The sequence below is a fragment of the Dermacentor silvarum genome, chromosome 1 (assembly GCF_013339745.2).
Source record: "Dermacentor silvarum isolate Dsil-2018 chromosome 1, BIME_Dsil_1.4, whole genome shotgun sequence".
Lineage (NCBI taxonomy): Eukaryota > Metazoa > Arthropoda > Arachnida > Ixodida > Ixodidae > Dermacentor > Dermacentor silvarum.
This window is the reverse complement of record NC_051154.1, coordinates 385,752,685-385,780,612: the sequence shown is the minus strand read 5'-3', so window position 1 is coordinate 385,780,612 and position 27,928 is coordinate 385,752,685. Positions and strand designations below refer to the sequence as shown.

At 46.8% G+C, this 27,928-nt stretch overlaps 2 non-coding genes and 1 pseudogene across 2 annotated transcripts; 2 read left to right on the top strand and 1 right to left on the bottom strand.

Moving 5' to 3' along the window:
• Positions 1-12,873: 12,873 nt before the first annotated feature.
• Trnaf-gaa (transfer RNA phenylalanine (anticodon GAA)) lies at positions 12,874-12,946 on the top strand. Its single transcript has one exon. It is a non-coding gene; the product is annotated as a tRNA-Phe (tRNA).
• Positions 12,947-13,509: 563 nt separating this feature from the next.
• Trnaf-gaa (transfer RNA phenylalanine (anticodon GAA)) lies at positions 13,510-13,582 on the top strand. Its single transcript has one exon. It is a non-coding gene; the product is annotated as a tRNA-Phe (tRNA).
• A 3,800-nt stretch (positions 13,583-17,382) lies between these two features.
• LOC125942459 (uncharacterized) lies at positions 17,383-24,824 on the bottom strand (annotated as a pseudogene).
• Positions 24,825-27,928: the final 3,104 nt, after the last annotated feature.

Sequence of the window (27,928 nt, the reverse complement as noted above, 5' to 3'; positions counted from 1 at the left end):
ATGTTCAGCCGAGCAACGGTGTGTAATGTATTCTTAGTGGCCAAAATTTGGTATGTGCTGCAAGCACTATGCGCATCAAGAGTCAGCATACAAAGAATACACAGGCAGTTTGCCATCTTTATTTGGGGTTCCGTCTGGGAGCGCACCAGTCGCACTAATTTGTTTAGGACGGTGAAAAGTGGAGGCCTAGGGTTAGCTCATCTTTTTTTAAGACAAGTCGTGTCCAGATTTTTGTTTCTACGTGATCAAAAAGATCCGTTTTTGTGCGCAGTCCTTCAAACGCGTTTGCGTAACGCGCTGCCTCAATTTGTTGTGTCCTCAAATTATACAATAGGACCTAGGATCAGAGGCTTCCTGCGAGAAGTCGTGTTGTCTTTTGAATTCTTACACGTGCGCGTTTCAATGGATTACCTTGCATCTGTTAAGCGCAAAAGACTTTACAAAGATTTACTTGATGTATCATTGCCAGCGCCTGTTTATCGTTCAATGTACCACGTTGAATCCAGTGGAAGGAATGTGCTGAAAAGAGTGAAGCGGATGCCGATACGGTCATCCGTAAAAACGTTTTTCTTTCAATTACACACTGGAACGCTTCCAGTGAAGCCATGGCTGAGGGAAAGGGGAATCTTTGTACCGTGGTCCGTGAACTGCCTGAGATGCAGGCAACCGGAAACTATTGAGCATATGTTTCTTTATTGTTCAGATGCGGTGTTCCTATGGGACATCCTACAACGAACGTTGAAAGAAGGATTGCCGATTACACCATACGGCATCCGCTTCTTGCCAACTGAAAACGCAAATAAGCCATGTGACAGGTTTATGGCACTGTGTTTACACAGCGTCTGGAAGACTCGAATGGATGTCCGCCATGAGAGGCTAGTTATTCGTCCTGCGAAAGATCATTTTATGGAAAGCATGCTGTATCTGCGTGAAGCTTACCGAGCAAAAAAAGAACCCCCCGAATGGATACATGTATTGGAAGAATTAGTGGCGATCAAGTGTTTTTAACTATTTGCAAGGACCTAAGACGGTCATTGCTTTTATCATTGTAAAGTGTATATGTTATCTGTGTATGTCGAAGACCGGCAATAAAGAAAAAAAAAGCCGAAAAAGCTCAGATGGGAGAGCGTTAGACTGAAGAACTAAAGGTGCCCGGTCCGATCCCGGGTTCCGGCATGTTCATCGTGGTTTCTTTTTTTTTTCAACTGCCGTACATAAACACGTCGGGGGTCATACTGCATTGTAAGCGTTTCGGTCATTGCCACATCGCCGCCACTGTTAGACGAAGAGAGCGTTGCGGAAAGGTAGTGCTGGAGTGAATCTATTTAAATAAGGGTTGCGCATACTGCGAATACGTTAAATTGCACTGTCATGGGAATGAAACAATCGCATTGGGCTGCACGGCGTCGGTATTCGTTGTGCCGAAATAGCTCCGTCATTCTGCTTCCGGCAGCCGAGCTGAGCGGTCAGCAGAGTCATGGGCTCCAATGGAGCGGCGATAGCGGCCCTAGTTGGCCGCGGAAACAGGGTGAACGGTGAAGACGACACAGGCTATCAGATTATTTTGCCTCCCCTGCGAAATGGACGCGTGGTGCTGAACACCGTGTTTTTGCACGGTGACGTGCGAGCCAGACCCTACAGAGCTGAGGATTTTCGGGACGCTCTCGGCCCAACAGGACTACTGCCGGAGGTGCTTGCGCTTGGGGCTTACCAGATCAACTACGTCTGGGCGGTGACCATGAAAAACGCCGACGCCACGAAACGGCTGCTGGACGTCAAGGAGCTCGAGGTAAAGGGGCGGCGCTGCATCGTGGTTGATCCACAAGACCAGCAGGTACGGCTGCGTCTTCATTGGCTAATACATGGTGTGGCTGATGAAGATGTAAGAACGGCGCTGGCGGCCTTTGGAAAGGTCGTTCAGGTCACCCGAGAGCGATGGCGGGTACAAGGAATCAGCGACAAGGGGACGACTACCCGCTCCGTGTTGCTCAAGAGCGGCGTGAAGCTGGAAGACCTCCCACACCAAATCAGGGTCGCAGGTGAACTGGCACTTGTGGTCGTGCCTGGCCGCCCAATGCAGTGCTTGCGCTGCCATGGCTCTGGTCATGTACTATCGTGAGCAATATGAGCTCGAACACGGGAGCGCGTGGAAAATAGCCTCAAAACCTAGATAGCGTCATACGTGGATGGCGCTGCCGAAACCGGAGGGGAAAGGAGGGGCGCTCTTCCGCTAACTGTTGGCACTCCCGCTTCGCTAGCGTACAAAAAAAAAGTGATAAAAGTGGCGTGTCCGGACGCTCAGCCAATACCGCCTAGATTTAATACAAGCATGACCTGTGCATTATGGCAGTCTACGTCACAGCCGATATCTCAGCAGCTGCATAGCCTGATGGGTCATTTGATGTAGCTGTGCGCGTTGATGTGAATTGATATCACCGCTAGCGGCCAGTGACATGCTAGAAGCTACCGTTTTGCAGCAATGATATCGAGGCGGGAGTGTGAACAGCCGGCGGAAGCGCGGCGCCCTTTCCAGTTTGTTTCCAAAAGCGGCCGCTGCAAATCGGCCGATGTAGGGTTCGAGGCTATTTTCCACGCGCTCGCGTGTTCGAGCTCATATTGCTCACGATAGTACAGTCGGGAGTGCAAGGTCCCTCGGTGCTCGCAATGCCGCAGGTTTGGTCACTCGGAAGACCAGTGCATACGCACGTACGCTTCTGCGACCGGGCCGACCGAGGGTGACGACGCCGCGCAGTTGGTGATGGATGTGGCCGAGGCCGAGGACGCGGTAAATGGGGCAGGCGACCAGGCAACCCCAAGTGCTGCAGCCTGTTCGCTTGCACCGGCTGTTGAGGCGGTGGCACCAGTGGACAACAAGGCTACCGATGGAGGGGCAGAAGATACAGCGGACAAGACTAAGGAAGAAAGCACAAGCAACTCAACGGATGCATGTGTGCCAATGCAGACAGTGGAAGACCCGTCGGAAAAGAACGACGCAACGGGCAGCAACGTCGGAGCCTCTGTCAAACGTCCTCTTGAACAGCCTGCAGGCAGCAACGCAGCGAACCAAGGAAGTAGCGGAGACGGGCCGCCTCTGTGGGCAGGCGCAGCAGCTACAAGCCACGTCCCAACATTAATACAGCGGAAAAAAAGACTGACAACAAGCCACCACCGCTCTCCAGTGGCACCGGTCCACCGGGTGGACCTGGGGCCGTCTAGCGGAGAGCTAGACGCTAAAGGTAAGCACCATGCTCCGGGCCCAATCTCATTTCACTAGACAGCCATGGCAACCAACCCGACGCTTAGATTGGCGACGCTAAACGTTCGAGGTCTGGCCGCCAAGCGAAAGCAGAGCCAAGTGTTCAGGCTCCTGGTGGACCATGACCTTGACGTGTTAGCAGTGCAAGAGACAAAAATGGATGGTGACGAGGAGACACGGAGCATGGTGCAGTGGTTTACGTCGCGGTATTACGCGATAGTGAGCCACGCCATAGGGGCGTCGGCGGGTTGCGTATTGTTTGTTAAGAAATCGGGCCTCGCGGTGCAAGGTATTTTTTCATGTTCATCGGGCCGGTTAGTTTCGTGCGATTTTGTTTTGAGTGGGCTTGAATGGCGTGTGGTGTGCATTTATGCGCCAAATGTGCCAGAAGATCGTCGCATTTTTTTCAAAGTTAAAGGAGCACATGTCTTCTGATAAGCATATGGTACTGTTAGGTGATTTTAATTGTGTTCTCAATGCCAGAGATAGGTAAAATCGAGGCCTAAAGAGCGATAAAGGTCGGGACATTTTGGCCGAGATAATTACTGAATGGGAATTGGAGGACGTGGCTGACTGCATGATGGGGACGCGAGATGTGCGTTTCACGCACTTTCAGGGAAACAGCCATGCGCGTTTAGATCGCATTTACGTGTCGCTTGCAGCAATACCCATGTCCAACAGTTACAATGTCTGTCCTATTTCCTTCACTGATCATTGTCTAGTTAAATGTGACATAGGAAGAAAGACAAAAGGTTGCAGCTTCTCTTGGGAACTGTGAAAAATGAATTCGAAACTGACCACTGATGAAAGTTTCGTAGCAGAGGTGTTGGAGTGCATCGCAGAAACTCTTCTGAACGGAGAAGGTAAATTTGCAGAACGATGGGAAGAGTTTAAACAGCGGATTAAAATGAAAGCCATCGATCGTACCGTCACATTAAATTATGAAGCAAAAAAGAAAGAAAAAGAACTAAGAACAACCTTGGAAAAGTTGACAGAATTGGAGTGCCAAGAGCCGGGAGCATTCAAAAGTGATATACGGAATATCAAACAGCAACTTGAACTGCATGACGAGGAACGTTATCGCGGCGCGATTGTTCGTGCTAGAGCCGAGTCCTTTGCTGTGGGGGAGACACCCACAAAAAGGGCGCTTGGACTGGAAAAGGCGCACGCACGACGCAATCAGGTTGACGTGATCGAAGCAAGCGGTCACGAAGTTACAGGTACCGATAGCATAGCACGTGTGTTCTTTCAGCACTATGAGAATCTATTTGCACATAGGCAGGTAGACCTGGAACGCTATAAAATGAAGTTTTTAGCACGCATGCCCCAACTGAGTGATGAAACGAAAGCTGAATTAGAAGCGCCGATAACTGTTTTTGAAGTGGAACGCGCATTGATAACTTGAATCCCGGCAAGTCGCCTGGCCCTGATGGGCTTTGCGCTGCTTGGTACAAGTGGTTTAAAAAGGAATTGTCAGAAGTACTCGTAGCAGTTTTCAACGAAGCGTACGAAGGAAAGGTATTACCACCGTCGTTCAGTGAATCCCACACGGTGCTGATTCCGAAGTTAGAGGATGAGGATAAGCTGAAGCAAGTAACATCATACAGGCCAATAGCACTCACAAATGTGGACTACAAGGTTTTAATGAAAGTTCTAGCTGCTAGACTTCAGACAGTTATTAAAGACATAGTCGGTCCGCACCAAACATGTGGAATTAAGGGTCGCACTATAGCTACGAATGTTCACAAGATGCGGTCCGTTCTAGAGTGTTGCAATTCCCTGGAAGCTTGTGTGGCCGTACTCCAGTTGGACCTGGAGAAGGCATTTGATTGTGTAGCGCATGTTATTTTGTTTACCATATTAGAACACATTAATGTTGGGTCCATCATCATGGACGGTGTAGCTCTGGCGTATCGGAATTGCTCTACCAGACTAATTATTAACAAGGCATTGGGGGCCCCCATCAAAATCCAGCGTTCCGTGCGCCAGGGCTGCCCCATAAGTCCACTTCTGTTCTGCATTTATATTGAAACGTTATGTTTGTCAGTACTTGAAAATATTTCTATTACCGGTTTGTGTTTACAAGCGTCAGAGGTAAAATTGCTCGTATATGCAGATGATGTTGCAGTGTGTTGTATCGATTAGTATCGATAACGTTTCGATAGGAGGACCTATCGAAGATAGGTCCTATCGAAACGTTGGCCAGCCTTTCTGAGGCACCTTATCCCTGTTTATAATCCTTATTCTTCAGGAGAGTAAAGTGTGGGGGGCTTGGACTGGCACATCTCTTTCTCAAACAGTTAGTGAACAGGTTTTTTTTTTCGCGAGTTAAGCGACCCATTCCTGCAAACGGTATGCCAGGCAAGATAAGGGCGACTGTTACCCGACTATGTTATTAGCACCCATGTCATGTCGAGTACGGTGCAGGGTTACTTTCGGGAAGTAGTATCAATTGTGCGATTTTTATGCGTTCGGTTTTCTAATGATTATTTGTATTCTGTTACAAAGAGAAAATTGTATAAAGACATATGTGACATAGTGTTGCCAGTTCCCTTGTACAGAGCCATATACTGTGCTGGCCAGGGTCAGAATGTCCTGAAAAGAGTTAAAAGAATGCAAGTAGCGCCCAAGTGTGAAGTCTTTTTTTTTCAAACTGCATACCGGGACGCTACCAGTGAGAACGTTCCTGGAGGAGCGTGGGTTTTATATGCCCTGGGGTTCTCACTGTTTTATTTGCAAACAACGGGAAACCATCGATCACGTTTTTCTTCACTGTTGGGAGGGGGTATTTTTTTGGGATGTGTTGCAGCGGACAATGAAAAAAGTATTCGCGCTAGATACGCACGGCATCAGGTAACTTGCAATAGAAAACGAAGAAGGAGTACCTTTTGATCTGATTATGTTGACTGGCCTGCACAGTGTATGGCGCTCACGAATGGCTGGCTTCTACTGTGAACCAGATAGAAGACCGGCAAGGCTCTACTTTCGAGAGAGCATGGCTCGTTTAATAGAAGTAGAAAAAACAAAAGAATGTGTTTCCCCCTGGATTGCCAGCGTGGAACCCTTGAATACACTAAAATAATTTTAAATGACATCGCCAGTCACCACGTGACTGACGGCATTATGTGCATTACAACAACAACCTTAATGTAACCTTGTTTTGACGTCTCAATTGTGATGTGTGCTACGTGTTGCGTTGTTGAAAAACCGGCAATAAAGAAAAAAAAGCGTTAGACTGAAGATCTGAAGGTCCCTGGTTCGATCCCGGGTTTTGGCATGTTCATCGTGGTTTCTTTTTTTTTTCAAGTGCCGTACATAAAAAACACGTCGGGAGTCATACTGCATTGTAAGCTTTTCGGTCATTTCCGCATCGCCGCCACTGTTAAACTTGGAGGAAGCGTGCGTTGCGGAAAGCCAGTTCTGGAGTGATTATGTTTAAAAAAGGGTATGGGAATTCTGCGAATACGTTAAAGTGCACTCTCATGGGAATGAAACAATCGAATGGCGCTGCACGGCGTGGATATTCGTTGTGCCGAAATAGCTCAGTTGAGAGAGCGTTAACCTGAAGATCTAAAGGTCCCGGGTTTGGGCAGGTCCATCGTGGTTTCTTTTTTTTTCGACAGCTGTACATAACAAAAGATAAGGGCAGTCATACTTCATAGTAAGCTTTTCGGCTATTTCCGCATCGCCGCCACGGTTAAACTTCGACAAAGAGTGCGTTGCGGAATGGAAGTGCTGGAGTGAATCTATTTAAATAAGGGTTGCGCATACTGCGAATACGTTAAAGTGCAGTCTGATGGGAATGAAACAATCGAATTGAGCTGCGCGGCGTGGGTAATCTTTGTGCCGAAATAGCTCAGTGGCAAAGACTTCCGGCCACCGCAGTGAACGGACGCAGAATGCCTTGCTCCGTAGGTGCGGTTACAGCGGCCCTCGGCCGTGGTACCAGGTGTATACGGATAAGCCTTACCCGGAATACCTAGTTGTTTTGCCTCATCTGCCGTCAGGTACTTCAGTTTTGTACACTGTATTTTTACACGCTGACGTTAAAACAGGCCGTATCGGGTCGAGCACTTTCGAGATGCTATCGCGCGTCTTGCACTTCTGCCGGAAGTGGTGGCCCTTGGCGCTTTCCAATTGAACCGCGTATGGGCGGTGACCTTCCGTGATGAGGCAGCGAAGAAAAAGATGCTAGCGGCGGAGTCTTTCAACGTAAAGACCAACCCTGCGTCTTATTTGATCCCTGCAACCAAGGCATCAGGCTGAAGCTTTATTGGCTGTTGCACTTCGTTCATGACGACAATGTTCGCGCAGCCTTAGCCCCTTACGGAAAGGTTACAGACGTCACCCGAGAAAAGTGGCGAGTACAGGGATGCAATGACAAAGGGTCCACCACCCGTTTGGTGACACTCCAGCCAAAACCTGCCGTGACAGTTGAAGACGCACCAGGTGCGTGTCGCGGAGAACTTAGCGCTCGTGCATGTTACCGGAAGACCCCCGTTATGCCTCCGGTGCCATGGAACGGGACACATCCCGCGCGAGTGCCGCATACCACGCTGTGAACTTTGCCGCCGCTACGGCCACGGAGAACAAGAGTGCGTGAGGTCGTATGCCGTGGTGATAAGACCAGTTAAAGGCGCGAAATGCTTGAACACATAATGGACCACGCTGACGCTGATGCGGCGTGCCCAGCAGAGACCGAAGAGCAGGCGGCAGATAACACGCACCCCGAAGCGACTCCCACACAGGAGGAAACCAAGGGCTTCAGTGGCGGCCAGACTGTCGAGGCAAAGAGCGCGCTGTCTCGGAAACCGACTACCGAAGAAAACATGACTGGGACAAAGGGCGCGCCATCAGCGAGCACGTCGGAGTCGACCACGAAAGACGGGACCGAGGAGTCTGAGGATGTCGAAATGATTGCAGCCGCCAAAGCAGCTGCAAAGAGTCCTCGTGAGGTCACCGATGGATATGAAGACACACCGGAACGATCGAGCAGCGGCGAGCCCTCACCGAAGACGCCTATAACAAGGCGACCCGGCTTCAAACCGAAGCCGAACGTGCCGCCTGACAGGCGGACGACTTCAGCACCGTCCCCATGTTAGCGGGGAACGGACTGTGCCGAGACAACGTGCCCTCAGTTGAAGACCTGCGCTAGCGGACATGTAGATTGTGCCGCGTACTGTTCTTTGTCTTTATTGCTTGCCCAGACGTGAGTACCATTCTGTCTGTATGCCTAATCTCCACATGGCTGTTGATCTGACAGTTCCCTTTTGTGTAGGGACGTTAAATGTGAGGGGTTTGGCATCTCGCAGAAGGCAGTGCCAGATAAGCCGGCTCTTGTTAGAAGATGATATCGACATAATGGCAGTTAAGGAAACCAAAATAGAGAGCGAAGAACAAACAGACAGAATGGTCGAACCTTTCAAGAATAGATATAATGTATGTGTGTATCACGCCAGAGGAACTTCCGCGGGTTGCATAATACTTGTTCGAAAATGCACTGATATTGTGGTGCAAACTGTCACGTCTAGTGATAACGGTAGGCTACCAGTCACCGACTTTAGTTTTTTCGGCCTCCTCTGGCGTGCAATACGTGTTTATGCGCCGAATAAGATTCACGAACGCGAAGAATACTTAGGAAACCTGAAAGCCTGCATGACGTACGAAAGAAACATAATATTATTTGGGGACTTTAACTGTGTGTGTAGACCGCAAGATCGAGCAAACAGATTGACCTATCGCGATAAAAGTGCGTCACGGTTAAACGCGCTTGTAAACGAGTTTGAACTAGACGACGTTGGTTGTATTTTTGACGGCGAGGTGCACATACAGTGTACGCACTATCAAGGTGTAAGTCACGCTAGACTTGATCGCATATATGTTTCTGCTGATATAACACCGCATCTTACTACGTACAGAGTAAAGAACGTCACATTTAGTGATCACTGCTTGGTGACAGCGACAGTAGGAACCAAAACAAAAGTGTCAAGATTCAGTTGGAATTTGTGGAAATTGAACAGTAAATTGTTGGATGATGAAATTTTTCTTAAAAAAGTAAAGGAGAAGATAGACGGAATATCTTCGCTTGAAACTTCTAATATCAAAGTGGTTTGGGAACAATTTAAAAACGAAGTAAAGTTTGCCGCGATTGAACGAGCTTGCGTGCTGCGTAACAATGAAAAACAGCAAGAGAAAGAACTGAAGAGCACGTTAGATTTTTTTACTACTGTTGAGCGAACTAACGCTGGACACTTTAGCAAAGAAATACGTGACCTGAAAGGTAAACTTGAAGTGATCGATGAGAATAAATATTGCGGGGCGATGGTGAAAGCACGAGCGGAAAGACTATGGCTCGGGGAAACGCCTACTGAGCGGGTACTCGGTGAAGAAAAAAGGCAAGCAGTAAAAAAAGAGATAAATAAGATATAAAAACGAAGCGACACGTGATGACGAGTTGATAAAGAAAGCGTTTGTTGAGTGTTATCAAAGACTGCTAAGCCCTAAAATAAATGATGCAGTAGCTTTTCGAAATTATTTTCTATAACTCATGCCAAGGCTAGACGATGAAGTGAGAGAAACGCTTGAGCGGCCAATTAGTCTGCATGAGGTAGAACAGGCCATTGATGAGCTAAGCACCGGCAAGGCACCCGGGCCTGATGGACTAGGGGCTGCCAATTACAAAACATTCAAGAAAGAACTGGCACAAGCGTTACACCGCGTGATAGATGAGTGCTATGATCGAAAAAGGGCACCTTTGTCATTTAGAAAATGTCATGTAGTATTAATTCCAAAATCAGGTGATCCCAGGAAATTGATGGCTGTTGAGGCCTATCGACCAATAAGCCTTACGAATGTAGACTATAAATATAATATTTACAAAGGTGCTACCCAAGAGATTGCAGAGCGTTATCGCACACCTCGTTCTACCTCACCAGACATGTGGCATCAAAGGAAAGACCATTTACACAAATATACACACCGCTAGAACTATCCTAGAATGTTGTGACATAAATCGTGATAACATAGCTATGATACAACTAGATCTTCAGAAAGCATTTGACAGGGTCAGTCATGACGTATTACAGGTTAGCATTAGAGCATTGTAATGTAGAAAGTGTCATCATTGAATGCATCAAAATGGTGTATGAAGAGTGTGCCGTAAACCTTATAATGAACAACACCTTAAGTGAGAACATTCCAATGCTGTCAGTTATAAAACAAGGGTGCGCGTGCTCGTCTCTTCTTTTAGGGGCGAAGCTCCTTAGGGTGTGGGTCTGTCCCTCCTCTGTAGTATGTAGTAGTAGTAGTAGTAGTAGTAGTCGTCGTCGTAGTAGGTAGCCACGTCTACTTTTATCAGAAAAAAAATTCCGAAAGTTGTGTCTGTAGCGCGGAATCGAACCAGGGACCCCTCGCTTCCGAACGCGTGGCGCTAACCACTACGCCCCGAAGCACACATGGACACAAGCACCACGATGACAATAAATACCCAACATTAACGAAAGACTGCGCGTTTCTAACGCGTTTGTGCTAGCGCGTTACGGCCCGTGTAAGAAGCTGGTGTAAGACGCTGTGGCCTCTCCGCCTTACCCCCGTATTCATAAACGCTCCTCTACTTGAACTTGACTTGCCACCGCCTTCAACGCGTTCGCTCCTCGACTTGAACTTGACTTGCCACCGCCTTGGGCAGTGCGTTCGAAACGCGTTGAAGGCGGTGGCAAGTCAAGTTCAAGTCGAGGAGCGTTTATGAATACGGGGGTCATACTCTCTCAGCAGTCATGTGATGGCGTCGGCAAACGCAGTGCACGTTCCGGCATGTGTAAACGGCTGCGTAAGACGCTGTGGCCTCTCCCCCTTACTAGTGAGTACTGCACGTTTCTAACGCGTTTGTGCTAGCGTCCCCTTAAGCGGGAGATGGTGCAATTATAATGAATGGCGCTGTAATAAAATAGGAATGACGTCACATATGGCGCGTGTCATTGGTGGAAGTCAATCGTTCGATTTAGTGCGGCGAGACTGGGCGAATTACACGGAAGATTCACGGTTTACCGATGATTCCCTCCGGAGCTTCGCCCACTCATCATCATTCACCCCGTGGATATGCGTGTTTTTGCACTTTATTTGGAACCCTTATGTTTAAACATTCTAAGAAATGAAAGGGTGCATGGTTTTCCTATTACACCAGTGAAGTAAAGATACTGGCATATGCAGATGACATCGCCATATTCTGCAGAGACAAGGACAGTGTTCAAGAAGCTGTTAAGGAAGCTACAGCATTCTGCAGTGCTACCGGAAGTGCCATTAGCTGGGATAAGTCTCTTGGCATTTGGCATGGAAATTGGGGGGAAGTGCCAGGCACATATGCAAATTTGCGATGGACAAGTATTCCTGCTAGTTACTTGGGAGTGCCTCTTCAGCATTATAGAAAAACTACAGAATACTGGGCTAGAGAGACAGACAGGCTGAAGGAGCAGTCTCAAAAATGGGGAGGGCATAACTTTTCAATGTTTTCACGCGCAACAGTCTGTAATGTATTTTTCTTGCAAAAGTGTTTTATGTATTTCAAGTGTTCAGTATGAGCAGAATTTGTGTCCAGAAATTACACAGAGTGTTTGCCACCTACATATGGAATTCTACATGGGAACGCACCAGTCGGTCAAACTTGTTCCTTTCCGTGCGAAACGGAGGACTTGGTCTGTGTCATTTGTTCTTGAAACAAATTGTTTCAAGGTTTTTCTTTTTGCGAAACCAAAGGGTTGTTTTCTTGCGCGCTCTTATACACGTCAGACTGTGTAATCATATTCCGGAATACATTTTGTCGTCTAACGTAGAGACACGGGGAACACTGAGCAGCTTTTGGCGCGAAATTGTCTCAGCATATCAAGTACTAAAGGCGCGATCTTCCTTAGAATACCTGGGCACAGTTGCGCGTAAACTATTATACAAAGATCTAGTCGATGTATTTTTGCCAACACCGTTGTACCGCTCTATCTATCAACTAGGACAAGAACATGACGTTTTAAAACGAGTTCGGAAAATGCCAGTAAGCGCGTCATCAAAATCGTTTTTCTTTCAACTGCACACAGGCACGCTCCCTGTAAAACCGTGGCTTGAAAGTAAAGGTATCTTTGTTCCTCTGGGATTGCACTGTTTGATATGTCAGAAGACCGAAACGATAGAGCACATCTTTCTGGACTGTCACGATGCTGTTTTCCTGTGGGACATTCTTCAGCGAACAGTCAAGAAGGAGTTGCCAGTATCACCCTTTGGTATCCGATTTTTGCCATGTGTAGATACAGAGGACGTGCCATGTGACAGGCTACTGCTGTTGTGCTTGCACAGTGTATGGAAAACGAGGATGGCGGTCAGGAATGCCGATATAAACGCACGATCGGCAGCGCAAAACTTCATTGAACACTGTGTGTACATACGAGATGCTCTCAAAATCCAGAGAGACCCACCGGATTGGTTACCTGTTCTTGATAAGCTGGCTTCTGTGAGGCCATTTTAACTTCCCACTCCAGCCATGAAAAGGCCCACGTGTATTTTATATAATTGTATCCTTGTCTGTATGAGTTGTGTGTTTGTAAGTGGCAAACCGGTAATAAAGAAAAAAAAAAGCCGAAATAGCTCAGTTGGGAGAGCGTTAGACTGAAGATCTAAAGGTCCCTGGTTCGATCCTGGGTTTCGGCATATTCATCGTGGTTTCTTTTTTTTTCAACTGCCGTACATAAAAAACACGTCGGGAGTCATACTGCATTTTAAGCTTTTCGGTCATTGCCACATCGCCGCCACTGTTAGACGAAGAGAGCGTTGCGGAAAGCAAGTGCTGGAGTGAATCTGTTTAAGAAAGGGTTGCGCATACTGCGATTACGTTAAATAGCACTGTCATGGGAATGAAACAATCGCATTGCGCTGCACGGCGTCGATATTCGTTGTTCCGAAATAGCTCAGTTGGGAGAGCGTTAGACTAAAGGTCCCTGGTTCGATCCCGGGTTTCGGCATATTCATCGTGGTTTCCTTTTTTTCAAGTGCCGTACATAAAAAAACACGTCAGGAGTCGTACTGCATTGTAAGCTTTTCGGTCATTGCCACATCGCCGCCACTGTTAAACTTAGACGAAGAGAGCGTTGCGGAAAGCAAGTGCTGGAGTGAATCTGTTTAAGAAAGGGTTGCGCATACTGCGAATACGTTAAGTTGCACTGTCATGGGAATGAAACAATCGCGTTGCGCTGCACGGCGTCGATATTCGTTGTGCCGAAATAGCTCAGTTGGGAGAGCGTTAGACGGAAGATCTAAAGGTCCCTGGTTGAATCCCGGGTTTCGGCACATCCATCTTTTTTTTGACAGCTATGCATAACAAAAGTTAAGGGGAGTCATATTTCATTGCAAGTTTCCGACTATTTTCGCATCGCCGCCACTGTTAAACTTAGACGAAGAGAGCGTTGCGGAAAGCAAGTGCTGGAGTGAATCTGTTTAAAAAAGGGTTGCGCATATTGCGAATACGTTAAAGTGCACTGTCATGGGAATGAAACAATCGAATTGCGCTGCACGTCGTCGATATTCGTTGTGCCGAAATAGCTCAGTTGGGAGAGCGTTAGACTGAAGATCTAAAGGTCCCTGGTTTCGGCAGGTTTGGCGTATCAGTCGTGGTTTCCTTTTTTTTCGACTGTTGTACATAACAAAAGACAAGTGCAGTCATACTGCATTTTAACTGCGCCTGACGTGTGTTCTAACGGTTTTTACAAAGAGTGCGTTCATCCAAGTGTGCGCTCCACCTCCATACGATAGCCCACAGTGTTTATAATAGAGCGCGCCAACGCATTTTCTTCCTCCTTTGAAAAAGAACTGAAAAATCGAAGGTAAAGTCAACTGGTCTCGCGCGTATGGCACGTAGAGAGAGAGAGAGAGAAAATAAGAAAAAAGAAAAAGGTGCTTGGGCTTCTCGGAGCGCGCATGCCCGTGTCGCCCTGAGCGCCTGCGCTTGCGCAGTGGCAGCTAAAGTCACTGGAACCTAGAAAGTACCGCAACCCTTTTCTCTTCTCCACTGTGCAGCCGATTGGTCAGTTGCCGTCAGGTGATCACTTTGCGCCATAGATGGTCCATGCCGCGCCGGAGCGGACAAGCAGACCAAAGCATCGCTCGCACATGCTGCGCGTATGAGCCATCGACGAGGTCAGATTTTGAATTTTGTGTATTTAGGGCATATGTAACTTTCGTAGACTTAATAAAACCGAAGAGTCTTGCATAGAGCCTTGCAAGGCTTCACACGTGCGTGCTTCTGCGCATGTACATGAATTTAGGACACTGATTCTTCGGCCAACCACCAAACTTCACAGCAATGCTCTAGCGTAACTGACTGAACAGAACTTCATAAAAATTCTACTTCAAATGATCGGCCGAATTTCTACAACTTTCGGTTACCAACGTCAGGATGATGCTCTCTTCTGAAAATATAGGCATTTAAGGCACTTGGTCATACCTTCTCTGCTGCGTTATATTTGCGCTTTGGTAAAGGTTAAATCACTGCCATAACTCAGCAGGCAAATTACGACTTAGCGCCTTAAAAGCTTATGTTATCGGAAAAAGGTATCCTTTCGACGTAGCTAACGGAAAGTTGTTGAACTTCGGCTGATCTTCCGAAATACACTTTTTCTGAAAACGCTGCTCAGTGATTTACGCTAGTACCCTGTAGTGAAGATCAATGGATGGCCGAAGGACCAATGCACAAAATTCATGTGCATGCGCAGAAGGACGTGCGGGTGAAAAGGTGCAAGACTGAAAGCCTATACGAAAGATTACAGAAAAAAGGTTCCTAAATATGGCCGCAGGGGTTATGCCCTAATTTCTTAGACATGACTTATTGTCTAAAAGTAAAAAAAAACATTAAGGTCTTAAGACAAAATGTCATTTATTGCTGTGAAAGCTTCATAGCGGCGACAGACAGCATTTTCCCGATACTCAATACATTTGGGAACAAAATTTTACTAATTAGCTTTTTCATTTCTTTGGGGACATGTAATTGCATACTGAAGGCAGCCAGTACTGAAAGCATACCGATTTGCCATAATTGTGCCTGGCACTAATGGGCCTTTTTCGGGTTGGTAGGGCGCTTCTAGCGGCGACCGCCGAAATCACAACTGAGGGTCGGGGCGGCGCGGCCTGACAAGTCGGGGCAAGTTCAGTCAGTGTGCTTGCCGAGCGTGCTGTTCGGCTGATACGTTTTTTCTCGCGTCTTCGCGCACGTGGTACTAGCAGTACTAGGTTGAAACACGTCTTACAAGCTTTCCGCTTTGTTTCCTAGTTGTTTAGCGCATCGAGCAGCTCAACCGCGGTGTTCTTCGAGATGTACTCGTTAGACGAGTTGAAGTCGTTTTACGACACCGGCGGTGACTGGACTTCTGACCTGGCCTGTGTACCCGATTTGAGCGAACGTTGCGTGGAAGCCCATTTCGCCTCGTCGAACCGCCAGCAGCACAAAGGTTGGCTCGTCAAGAAGAAAAGTACATTCGTCGTATCGAATGTACTGTTCACCGGCGCCCATTCGTCGGCGAGGTGGTCCTCCTAAAAAGCATATGCCTGTGCTCCATGAAGCCTGGCCATTACAGGCAGCTCGTCGCTCTTAAAAAGGCCGAGACAACAAGCGTCGTCCAAGCTCACTGCGACTGCGTGGCAGGGTGAGTTAGCCGTTTTCTAAGTTTACCAGCAATGCGACTACTGTGTTATTAACGTCAGCATTTCATAAAAAAACGCTGTAGTTAGTGTTCTGGATTTCTCTGTGTCATTTTTGTTTAGCAAAATAGAGGTTGAAAGCAGTGTTCTCGTTGTTCAAGTCATCGCGTAAAAACATAGCCACTTAAACGCGCACTCACTTTATGCGTGGCCTAAGGGTGTGGTGAAGCAGAAAAGCTATGCTAACTTGTTGAAGCATTTTCTCATGCCGTCTGCTGGCAAGATGATCAAGGCGGAAGCTGTACTTGTTCATATTTTGTGTAAAATCTGCGTTCTTTTTTCTGAGGTGTATCGGCAACGGTGACGCTTGTTTTTCATGTTGTGATTGCATGGCCACGTCGTGTGTGTTGTAATCACCATCTAATCTTCTTTTTTCGTTGCATTGCTGGTATAGTCGGCTTAACTATTTGAAAGGACATTTATGTGAGTGCACACATTGTCATTCTTCAAAACAGTTTAAGCCAGAAGTGTCAACACGTGGCTGCCCTGCTGTTTGCTGTCCTTGAGGTGCAGACACCTTCTGTACAGACATGCCATGCAGATGGATGGCACCAACTGAAGGCAAGTATATCTTAAGCTGACTGGTCATGGTGCACTGTGATCTCAATTTGAAACGTGCCCTCACATAGCAGCATGTTATTATTTATTACCATTAGACAGTGAAACTGTTCATTGCGTTCAGCTTGCATGTCTCAGATTTACTGGTTTCTATTTTTACGCATGAGCTTTCGTAGGGTTTCAAAGGGTGTTTCAAAAGCGTGCTCTTTATATTATGAAAGGAACATATAGTACAAAAGGTTCATTCATGTGGCTACAGCGTACAAAAATGAACACATGAATCTCATTCTTTTGTTAACCAAACGTGTTTCGATAACAAATTTCCATGAAGGGAAATCTGTATCTGACTGTAGAAGACTGCTACACTTTGCTGCAGTCAAATGGTTGAATTATTTTTATTCTATGTAACTTGAAAGTTCAAGTGCAGTGCCTAGTTTCATTTGGGAGTCCCAAAGCAGTTTCTCTGACGTTTCTTAGAATTGTCCTTCTAAGAAATGTCAGAGAAACTGCTTTGAGACTTCCAAATGAAACTAGGCACTGCGCCTGAACTTTCAAGTTAGGTAGAATAAAAATAATTCAACCATTTGACTGCAGCAAAATGTAGCTACACACTGCAAAGATACATGCATAATATAGTTAGAATATTTACACCGCCTTTTCTGGTATGTGGAATATATCTCAAAAGATCAAGCGGAGGAGCACCTATTTGTAACCCAAAAAAAGCTGCGAATCTGCTCTCTTCGAAAGCTAAATGCAAATATTTGGTATGGACAAGCTTTAATGCTGATAACTTCAGAGTGCAGATTGAGTGCTCGTTATGGCCTGGTGCTTAGTGATGTAAAGGCGACAAAAAGCCAAAAACTTTGAGAAAGTAATTTTTTTCGTGGACAATGTAACAGGAAAAAATCCAGTGCTCTTTATTTCTAACCTACAGTTTGCATAATGCCACATTGTACACATATGATGTGTTATATTCTGACAACTACAGCTGTGCTGGAACAAACACTACAGATCACAACTTCCTCGCAAGCTAGTATTGTTATAATAGATATGGGTACCTTTAAAGTTATTGTCTGATGCCATATTTTTTGTGGATACATGACATGTGCGTCTCGAAGATATGTCTTGGCGAACCACTACAATGAGACAATGTATTACCACAATCCGTGGTGCAATGAAAACAGGTTCATTTCAGATGTTGTAAATATACCTGTTTTGGTTGGTTATTACCACAGGAGATGCATCAAGAAACTGTACTAGGAAATGATGTGGTCATTCAAAAATGCCAGTACTTTTTTCAATACGCAAGATTCTTGGCTTTTCTTTTCTAAAGACACAAGACTGTTCAGTGTGATCTGTATCTCGGATTGTTTCACACAGTGCTGACACACTTGTTTGCAGAGACCACTCAGGTTGCTCAATCTGAAATGCATTACTCATGAACGCGATATACAGCATGTCATTGTGATAGAAAACAGGTCACTTAATGCTAATAAATAACAATTTTGACTGCGTGATTAAATGAAAATAATGCAGGACAATGCTACGTGCTTGAAAAAGAAGTTTGTCATGATGTCTTTTGAACGTGAACTACAAAGACGGGTTTATAGTATGAAGGTAAAATAGGACAAGCACTTCTCTTACATTAAGTTGCTGGCCATTTGGTGAACCTTTTTTTATTGATGCTTTGATTTCCATAGAAAATGATGGCAGGTGGAGATACAAGTTTTTACATGTAGAAAACTCAGAATACCAATTTAAGGACACAACAAAACAAATTGCAAAAGATAAAAATAAAATAAAAAGAACAATGTATATATAACAAGTGGAGCCAACAATAATGTAATAGCGTCTTGTAATACCTTGCTGTTAGTGTATTCCCGTCATTGACAGTTCAGGGCAAGAGGAATATTTCAAATTCTTGTTTGCTTCACGAAGAGGCCACGTCTTTGGCTAGTAGTCTAACCAGATCAAATGAAAATTGTTTTTTGGTCTGTTTTGTTGATCTGCTTGATGAACTAACCGATACATTTTATCAGGATTGTGAGATTTCTTTTAAAGATGTCAGTTCAGTTTCGTCAAGCAGCTCTGTTACTGATGTGCATCCGAAAATCATGAATAACCTGAACGGCTTTTTTTGGTGCTCCTTCAAGTTATTAGTGTTTACTTTAGTGTATGAACCACAGGTTATTGCTGTGTAATCTAACCTTGCCAACCTCACGGATTTGTATTCCAAGAGCCGGAACAAGGGAAAGCTTTAAAACCAATCCAAGAGAAAATACTTTGTTTTGTGTTTGCTGTCAGTGTGCTTATTCCATCTTATGTAATTTCGTATCCAAATGACTACTGCTTCGATTTAACTATAAAACAAGCCTGCTTGAAACTTTAGCGAGAGATAGTGTTGTGATTACTGATTGTGTGGTATTTGATTTCCAGGGCAGAACCGCCTGCCTGTACAGCCACTGATGGAGATCACCTTCAAGAAGCATGTGATCAACAAGGCAGTGCCTGCAAAGGCGAAACGAAGGCTTCCACCAAGTTTGCCAGGTGCTGACGGGTCATTGAAAAGCCTGCAGGAAGAAATTGCAAAGGATGCCCCAAACCTCCTGTGGAACAGGTATTCTGGCGGGAAAAGAGCACCTCTGCAGAATATCAGTGCCATTCCAGACATTGAGGATCTGCTCTCCTTGAAGTGCATAGAAATGTTCAAAAAGAAATTGAGCGAGCAAATGCCTTTGTCAGATGTCGAAAGAGCTTCTGTCTGCGAAAGAACAATTGGCCAAAATGAAAACGCAGAGTGGATGAAGGAGAGGACTGGTAGACTGACAGCTTCAAACTTTCACCGAATTATTCACTGTGTAAAGCCTGAAGGCTTAGTTAAAGACATCTTGTATCCAAGAAAGCAGGGCCCACTCAAACAAGGTGATCCGAGACTTTACGGTCTGGAAAATGAGGACTTGGCTGGGAATGCTTACAAAACTGTAATGCTTTTGTACGACAAAGACATTCAGTTAGTCAAGACAGGGCTACACGTTGATGTGACCCATTCATTTGTGGCTGCCTCGCCAGACCGTATAGTAAAAGATGGAAGTGATGTTGGGCTGCTTGAAGTGAAGTGCCCAGCCTCAAAAGCTGGGCAAGCTGTGCTTGACGCTTGCATGGACAAAACATTTTGTGCTGAAGTTGTTGATGGTGAAGTGCGTCTCAAGAGAACGCACACATACTTCTACCAAGTGCAAGGCCAGCTTGGAGTCACACAGAAGCCATGGTGTGATTTTGTTATTTGGACCAATCATGCTGACCTTCATAAGTCTGACAATTGAACGAATTTATTTTGATGAGGTGATCTGGAAGAAGATTCTTGAAGGCCTTCTCTATATTTATAGGATGGCAGTTATTCCAGAGCTATTGACCAAGCGTATAAGGCGGCTCGGGTTCTTGTATACTACAGGCACAGGCTATGTGCCCTTCAAGAAATATAAAGAAGGGTTCTACTTTGCCGAGGAAATGGAACCGTTGAAGCTTAAGTTAAGAAAGCTCAACTAATTAAACAGTCCGCTGAAGGCGCTCAGTCCATATGTCGCACCTCTCGTCGGCAACGCCCTGCAAGTTCCTTCACCCACACTGGTTCCTTCAAGGTCAAGCACTGCATCCTTCTTTAGAAGTTCATGGATGTGAAAAGGCCATCTTTGTGGATCATGTGACGCCAGCCCTTCAAGGGAGAACACTGCATCGTTCTAGTTCATGGACGCGAAGAAACTCATCGTTGAGCGTGTGAAGCCAGCCCACCTTGGCATCGACATCCTGCCAGTCCACTGTGCCTTACGACACACCCCTGCAAGTCTACTGTCACTCAAATGAGTAGCTCAGCAGCTACACCTTCCTCGCAAGAGGGCAACACAAAACGGTCCTTTTCAGGACCACCCACATGTCTGCTTTGGGCACGGGACCATGCGGAATGCCATACTCCAACCGTACCCTCATGGTCTGTTTGTGTGGCTTTGAAAAAGAAAAAAAAATGTCTCTAAAAACAAGACAACATACATTGCACACACGCCTGAATTTAACCTCAGTATGTGCACTAGGGAGCCCTGTAGTGCGCTTTGTGCTTGCCAGACCACCAGCGACAAAGAGTTAAGTGCTGGCATGCAAACCGCCTTGAGTGCCGCTAACACAGATACATACTAGCCCCCTAGCCTATACCAGGACACACAGAAGCTGTGCGACGTTGTACCACTTTCATGATTGTCCCAGATTGGTACTTTAACATTTCTTTGCTGAAGTACAAACGCTGTAGGTTTTCATTTCATTTATTTTCCCCCTCAGGGCCTTTCGGAATTACAAAGGAGAGCGGGCACGTCATCCACGCAATGTGATCTAAACAACATAAATGCACACATAACATAAACAATAATACAAATTAATCATAACACAACAGTAATGGAGATAGTATTAACACTAGCCTAACACAAATAAATAAAACAGCTGTAACACAAGCGTTTAGCAATCAAATTCAGAAGCAATGAAATTAGTTGTAGCATGTGAAGGGTGGCAGTAATCATACAAATAAACAAAACACGACATCCTAAATGTTTTGCATGTAGAGATGTTGCCCTTCAACAGTCACTCCAAGCACGACTTGCTACACTAATGGTCTAGTAGCTTTACAACTATGATGACATCTGCATTTCAAAAGTGTCAGTTGCCACTCATCCTTGTGTAATTGCATGCACCGACTCGTCCCAGTGGCTGGGAAATTGTACTGCCACACCCAAACCGCGCATTTCCCTGGGCATGGCAGCCGCATTCAACATCTTGAACAACAACTAGGTGCTAAAAAGCAATGATCTGAGTGCCTCAAACTTGAACTTAAATCTTCCAACCGTAGCTGAAGACACTGGAAAGCATGTTATAATGACATAAAAGCAACAACTCTGTGTCTGGAGAACATGCAAGCTACAAAGGACCACTAAGCCTCATAACCAGACAGCGTTGTGGAGACGTAGAAATAGTGAGCAGCTACTCAGAATCTAACAGCGTTTCATTTTGTTCCTTTTGAATGAGGGGTCCTCTGAAGTTGGATAAAAATGCACAGGTTGTAAAAACGGCGTCGGCTAAATCAATCATATTTATCGGGAATGGTCTGTCGAGGATGTGGTACTCCTTGATTCTCCGAATCACTCTTTCAATATGCACCCGCGCTTGCTACTCTCTTTGTTTCCTGAACATCTTTTTTGCTCATCTGAGCCTCACCAGCAATCCTGAAGGGAGGCATGTAACAAGAGACACCTAAGGGCAGCAAGTCATCAACCTTAAAGCCTTTATCCACCATAACTGCATCCCCTCGCTCCAAGAGATCAAGGACACCTGCCTGCTGAACAATTGCCCTGTCGCTAGTCCCTCCACCGTACAAGCTAGAAACAAAGGAAATGAAGCAGTCTGGTGTGGCACCTACGAGACACTTCATGGTGTTTGCATACTTGTAGGAGGAGAATGTCTGTCTTTGGGCATTAAGGCTCGAGGGTTTCTGAATACGTACTTCTGTAGTATCGAGCACAATGCGAGTGTTGGGGTGGTGCCTGAAGTGATGTGGCACATGCTGCTGCACTTCAGCCAGTGTCGGGAAAGCTGTTAGTGCAGAAAGTTCTTTCTGTAGTATGAGCACCCATAGAGAAAAAATTCTGCTGAAACTCGTAATTGAAATCTGAAAGTTTCTTGCAATCTCACGTGATGCCATGCCAGTACGTAAGCGTACCAAGACAATCAAAAATTGTTCCTCAGCACTGGTGACCTGTTTATCTTTATGCTTGAGAAGCTGAGGGTTTCTCTCAAGAACAAAATTTAGAATATGGTTGAAAACGTTTGACGAGGGTAGGCCTGTGTAATACAGCATGTCCTTTGTAGCTTGCATGTTTTCCGGACAGAGAGTTGTCGCTTTTATGTCATTATAACATGCTTTCCAGTGTCTTAAGCTATGGTTGGCAGATTTAAGCTCAAGTTCTAGGCGCTCAGATCGTTGCTTTTCAGCAGCTAGTTGTTGTTCAAGATGTTGAATGCGGCTAAAGTTCTCTTTCACACATTCAAGGTCTTGTTTGAGGTAGCAGATAATTGCCTTTCTGCACGTAGCTGATGTTCTAGTTGCACATGACTGAGAGTGTCGTCACAAGTTTGACATCCCTTGTCCAGAGGGCTGGTATATGGCACGGAGTTGTCCTGATGGGTGTTTGGAAGCATGCTTTCACTTATGTCAAAGCGGGCCACACCTTCCTCTTGTGTGTCTTGAATGACAGCTGCAGCTGGCACTTCATCTGTGCCACAGGAAGTTGTAGATTTCGCACCTAAAGTTGATATTGAAAATTTGAGAGAACAAGGTAGTCATATTCCATGAGACACCAATTTTTTTAAGCAATGATCATGTAAACATAAGAGATACGCCAGGCAGAAGCACTTCTCTTATTAGCCAGCAACTTTTGTACACTAAAGATGTATAGTGTTAAGCAAGCTCTTCTGAGGACCACCAGAAGTGCAGTCAACGACTCTCATGCACGTAGATTTAAAAGAAAGGTTGACGTAACTTGTACTGGTTATAACCGTATTTGTACAACTATAAACCAACACCCTTTTTAGGACTCAATAAAAAAACTCCCAGGTGGACTTAGGCTCTGGGATTTAATTATTAGCCATCGAAACTGTAAAAACATTGCTGTAGTCATTACTCTCCGCTGACTCGCAGCAAATATGTGCAGTAACTTTTTGTAGCTTTGCTTTCGGCGAGACATCGACGGTGCCATCTTTTTTGAGCATATTTGGTGCAATAACATAAACCACCGGAAAACCCCCAGACCACTTCCCCGGTATTCAGTCTATGAACATACTTGGAACACATGTTTGCATGACAGGTGTGTGCTTTTACTATTTTGGTGAGGCTGATCATCGTGGCTGCACCCATGAAACCTGCCCCCTGAGGGCCTCTCTCGTTGTAGTACACTCCCCCCCTCGGAAGGAAAATCCTGGCACTGTCCCCAAGACTAGGTTATTCATTTATTAGCCTCATGATAGTGGTAAATATGAGAAAAGTGTGGCCTTTGAGGTTGCCAGCGTTAACATTTTGTGAACAATCGCTCAGATGTACTCTTGGTGCTTTAGACCCGATACAGTCATTTTTTTGGAGGGGGGAGGAGTTATCAAATGGTTAATCTATAGTTATCCAAACAAGAGAGAATTCAGGGGGAAATGGTGGATTTAAGTGATGAATAGTCAAACAAGCAATGTAGCTCCAGCCTGACGATAGTCGATCCTTGTTCGACGATTTTTCATAATATATAGTTAGGCATTCAAACACAGTGAAGGTAGCTAAGAAGGTCAACTGCAGGCGTCCAAGAGAACCTAGGGGCCGTTGCGTGATCACGCGAAACGATTAAATAGCTAATGACAAACAAAACAGCTGACAGTGACGGACGCACGTCGCTGTAACACGTACCACGCCTTTTTTCCAATCTGTTGAAGCGAGATAAGGCTCCACTACGACTTGTGACTGAAGACAGACGGCACGTAGTCAGGGTGGTGGGGGAAACGTGATGGCTCTCCTGCGAAAATATGATAAACTTCATTCAAGCATCTGTCGTGTCTACGCGTGTACGTTGCACTCGACCGGCGCCTACAACTTCACTCAGATGGCAGGTGCCAAGAGCTGTTATAGCATATCCCCGAAAATGCTGACGTCTTAAGGAGCGTTTTCCTTTCTTCGTAGCACACAAAAATGCACTAGACAATGATCGCGTATGTGCGCTGACCACCACCGTGGACGGTCAGTTTGGCGACGGTTAGACCAGCAGCAGCTTGCTGACAGCGCTGCACCACATTGTTTGCGACTACGTAGAAAAAGAAAGGTAACTCACCTTGTAAGAAATGTCTGCTGCATACACGAGAGTTCGCGGATGGTTGCCACGATGAGCCGTCGAGATTGACGCGGCCCATTGCCTGAATCCATTTTGCTCGTTTGGCAGCATGTAGGCCGACGGCAGGAAATCTAAACATACTGACAGCTCCATCTTTGCTTCTGACATTCGCGCAGCCTACGGCAGCACAGCGGTTCGGCATTGCCTGCGATTTGCTGCTTCCGTTCACAAAAATCACGGAGAAAACCGGCGAAAACACAAGCTCGAACGCTCTCGCTGCGGGGAGAGCGGGACCACGAGACCCTCAAAAGAAATGGCGTCGTATGCCATCCCATGATGCACAGCACGGCAACACGCCGCGCATGCGCAGTAGGTGCACCTGAAAAAGGCCCATTTCGAGAAATTTAATCTGCAATGAAGTGCGTTGCTGTTTCAGTTGTTCTTTCTGCACAACCTGCAGCAAAACTTAGTAAATGTAAATATCTCAGTTGGAACAGCAATGATCTTATGGCATGTTTGCTGCAAAATTCTATAAATATCTCAACTGGAACAGCAATGCATTTTATGGCATGTTCGCAATATGTGTTTTTGAGACTATTATGTGGCAGAATGCTTCCAGCAACCGGATATGGAGTGCTGATTGACCAGCTCTGCCGTTAAGCACGGTTGTTTATTTACATGCTAATCAAACATTGGCGCCAATCGTACAAATGATTATTGCTGAAATTCTGTTGCGTTGACTATAAAACTTGTTCAGCAGAAATCAACATTTCGTCTCAAATTATCTTTTTTTAATATTCATGGACATACTGGTAAACAACGTGTAAACCTTTGCCACCTTGCTATTTTACAGCGCAATTCATTTACACAGGGCAGCTTGCAGGAATTAGTATAGAATGCAAAATGCATCAAGACAGTTGTACCTTTTGAAATAAGCTGGCACATAATTGATAATTTTGGATTAAATGTGCATTGATGATGATGAAATAAACTTTAATTTTCGAGACGGTGTTCCCGAGCGTTTGAGCTGTGGATCACTCTAGGTGGGAGGGTCCCTCATTCCAGGAATCCTCAGGCCGCGATAGCATCCCGGGCTCTGGCGACAAGACGTCGTTGTTCGTCCAGGGCCGGGGTGGAGATCTTGGCCTCCCACGTCTCGGCGAGGAGGTTCAGGTCTTCGGACATTGTATGTTTGGTAACGGCGTCTTCGGGGCGCCACGGGCACTCGAGTCAGAGTGTCTGGCACTCTGACTCGAGTGACTCTGCCAATTGGGCCAGAGTGTCTGGCACGGCGCAGATCGGGCAGTTGTAGGTTTGTATTGTCGGGTGGATGCGATGCATGAGGATCCCATGGGTGTACGTATTGCTCTGCAGTCTTCGGAATGCGGTGCTTTCCTCTTTGGCCAGTTTTGGAAGAGGTGGCGGGTACACCCTGCGTTCCAGTCGATAGTGTTGGAGGATGGCGTTATACGTGGGGGGTATTGTCTCCGTTTCTGCTGCGTCACCAGGCGGTCGGGGGTCTCGCGAGGCGGTGAGAGAGGCCCGGTTGACGTGATCGCGGGTCGCGGCGTGTAACGCTTCATTTCCCTCGAGCCCCTCGTGCCCTGGTACCCACGTAACGCAGGTGTAAGGGAGCGGAGTGCTTCTTTTCTGCAGAATTTTGACTGGTTCCAACGATATTCAGCCTCTCGTGTAATTGCGTACTGCGGAATGGGAGTCCGTGAAGACTGCGACCGCATTCGTGCTCGCGGTGGTGGCGAGGGCGATCGCCGCTTCTTCCGCTGTCTCCGAGTTCCGCACCCTGACTGTGGCGGATGCCAGTTTTTTGCCTCTCGAGTCAACCACACTCAGGGCGTAAGCGGTTTTTCCCGGGTATTTGGACGCATCTACGTAGCGAGCATCTGGATCGTGCTTGTGGCGTCTTCGGATGGCGTCGACTCGAGCGAGCCAGCGTCCCCGATGATGCTCGGGATGCATGTTGCGCGGTAGTTTGTCGATGCTCAAGGATTCTCTTAAGCATGGCGGTATCTTGACCTTGCGGTCCGCGTCGGAGATGTAGCGTTCTCTGTAGCCGAGGCACGCAAGGACCGATCTGCCCGTCGGCGTGAGCTTTAGCCTCTCGAGTTAGTTGGTTTTCTGGGCTTCCACCAGCTCTTGCCAGGTGTTATGAGCACCCATTTTGAGAAGTCGGGTGGCAGAGGCCACGGGTGGTAGACCCATGGCGAGCTTCGTAGCTTTGCGGATGATGACATTGAGCTTGTCGACTTCGCAATTCTTGAGAGCCAGGTACGGGGTTGCGTACGTTATTCTGCTGGTCAGTAGAGCTTGAACGACTCTCAGGGTGTCTTGCTCCTTGAAGCCACTGCGTCGATTGGCTACTCTCCTTACGAGGTGTGTGAGTTGGGAGATTGTGCGTTGGAGCCGTGGGAACGTGGCGACTTCTGATCCATCTTGGTGCAGGTGCAAGCCGAGTACTCGAAGCGAAGCAACCTTCGGTATTTGGATCCCGTTGAGCGTGACGCATGGGTCTGGAGCTTCGCAGGTGGGAGGTCTACCCCTCGTGCGTGCCTTGAGTACGAGTAGCTGCGATTTCTCAGGTGCGCAGTGGAGGCCGCAGCTATCAAGGTAGTGCTCGATAACATGAACCGCTTCTTGAAGGCAACGTTCTTGCTCTCCGGTGCTCGTTCCTCGCGTCCAGAGCGTTGTGTCGTCCGCGTAGAAGGCGTGACGCAGGCCTGGGATGTTTTCGAGAAGCCGGGGGAGCTTGAGGAGTACCACGTTGAATAGGAGGGGCGAAACGACGGAGCCTTGCGGCGTTCCCCTGTTCGGCAGCTTGAATTCCTTACTGCGTAAGTTGGATATCCCCACCGTGGCCGTCCGGCCAGTGAGGAAGTTACGGACATAGCCGTAGGTCTTTGAACCGCAGGCGGTCTCCTCGAGGTTTTGTAGTATCGCTTTGTGGCTGACATTGTCAAATGCGCCCTTCACGTAGATGGCAAGGACGCACGACTTGTTATTCTTGCTGAGGTGGTCAATGAGGTCATCCTTTAGGAGAAAGACGTCTTGCGTAGAAAGAAGCTGGCGGAAGCCGAAAAGGATGTCTGGATAGTGCCCATTATCTTCTAGGTGCGATGTGAGCCGGTCGTGGACCATATGCTCAAACAGCTTACCAACGTATGAAGTGAGATATTGGTCTCAGGTTCTCGAGAGCTGTGGGCTTGTTGGGCTTTGGTATCATGAGCACTTCCGAGTGCTTCCACGCGGCCGGTAGCTCTCCTTTGTCCCAGCACTCGTTGTAATACCGGAGGAGAGCCGTCAAGGCCTGTTGGGGCAGCTGTCGTAGGTGCTTGTTCACTATCCTGTCCTTGCCTGGGCTCGTGTTTCTCGTGAGCTTGGAGTTGGCAGCTTGGAGCTCTGCTGGTGTGAAGGGCCGGTCCAAGTCAGTGGCGGGGTTGTCGCTGGTTGGGAGGGACCGCGGAGCTTGTTG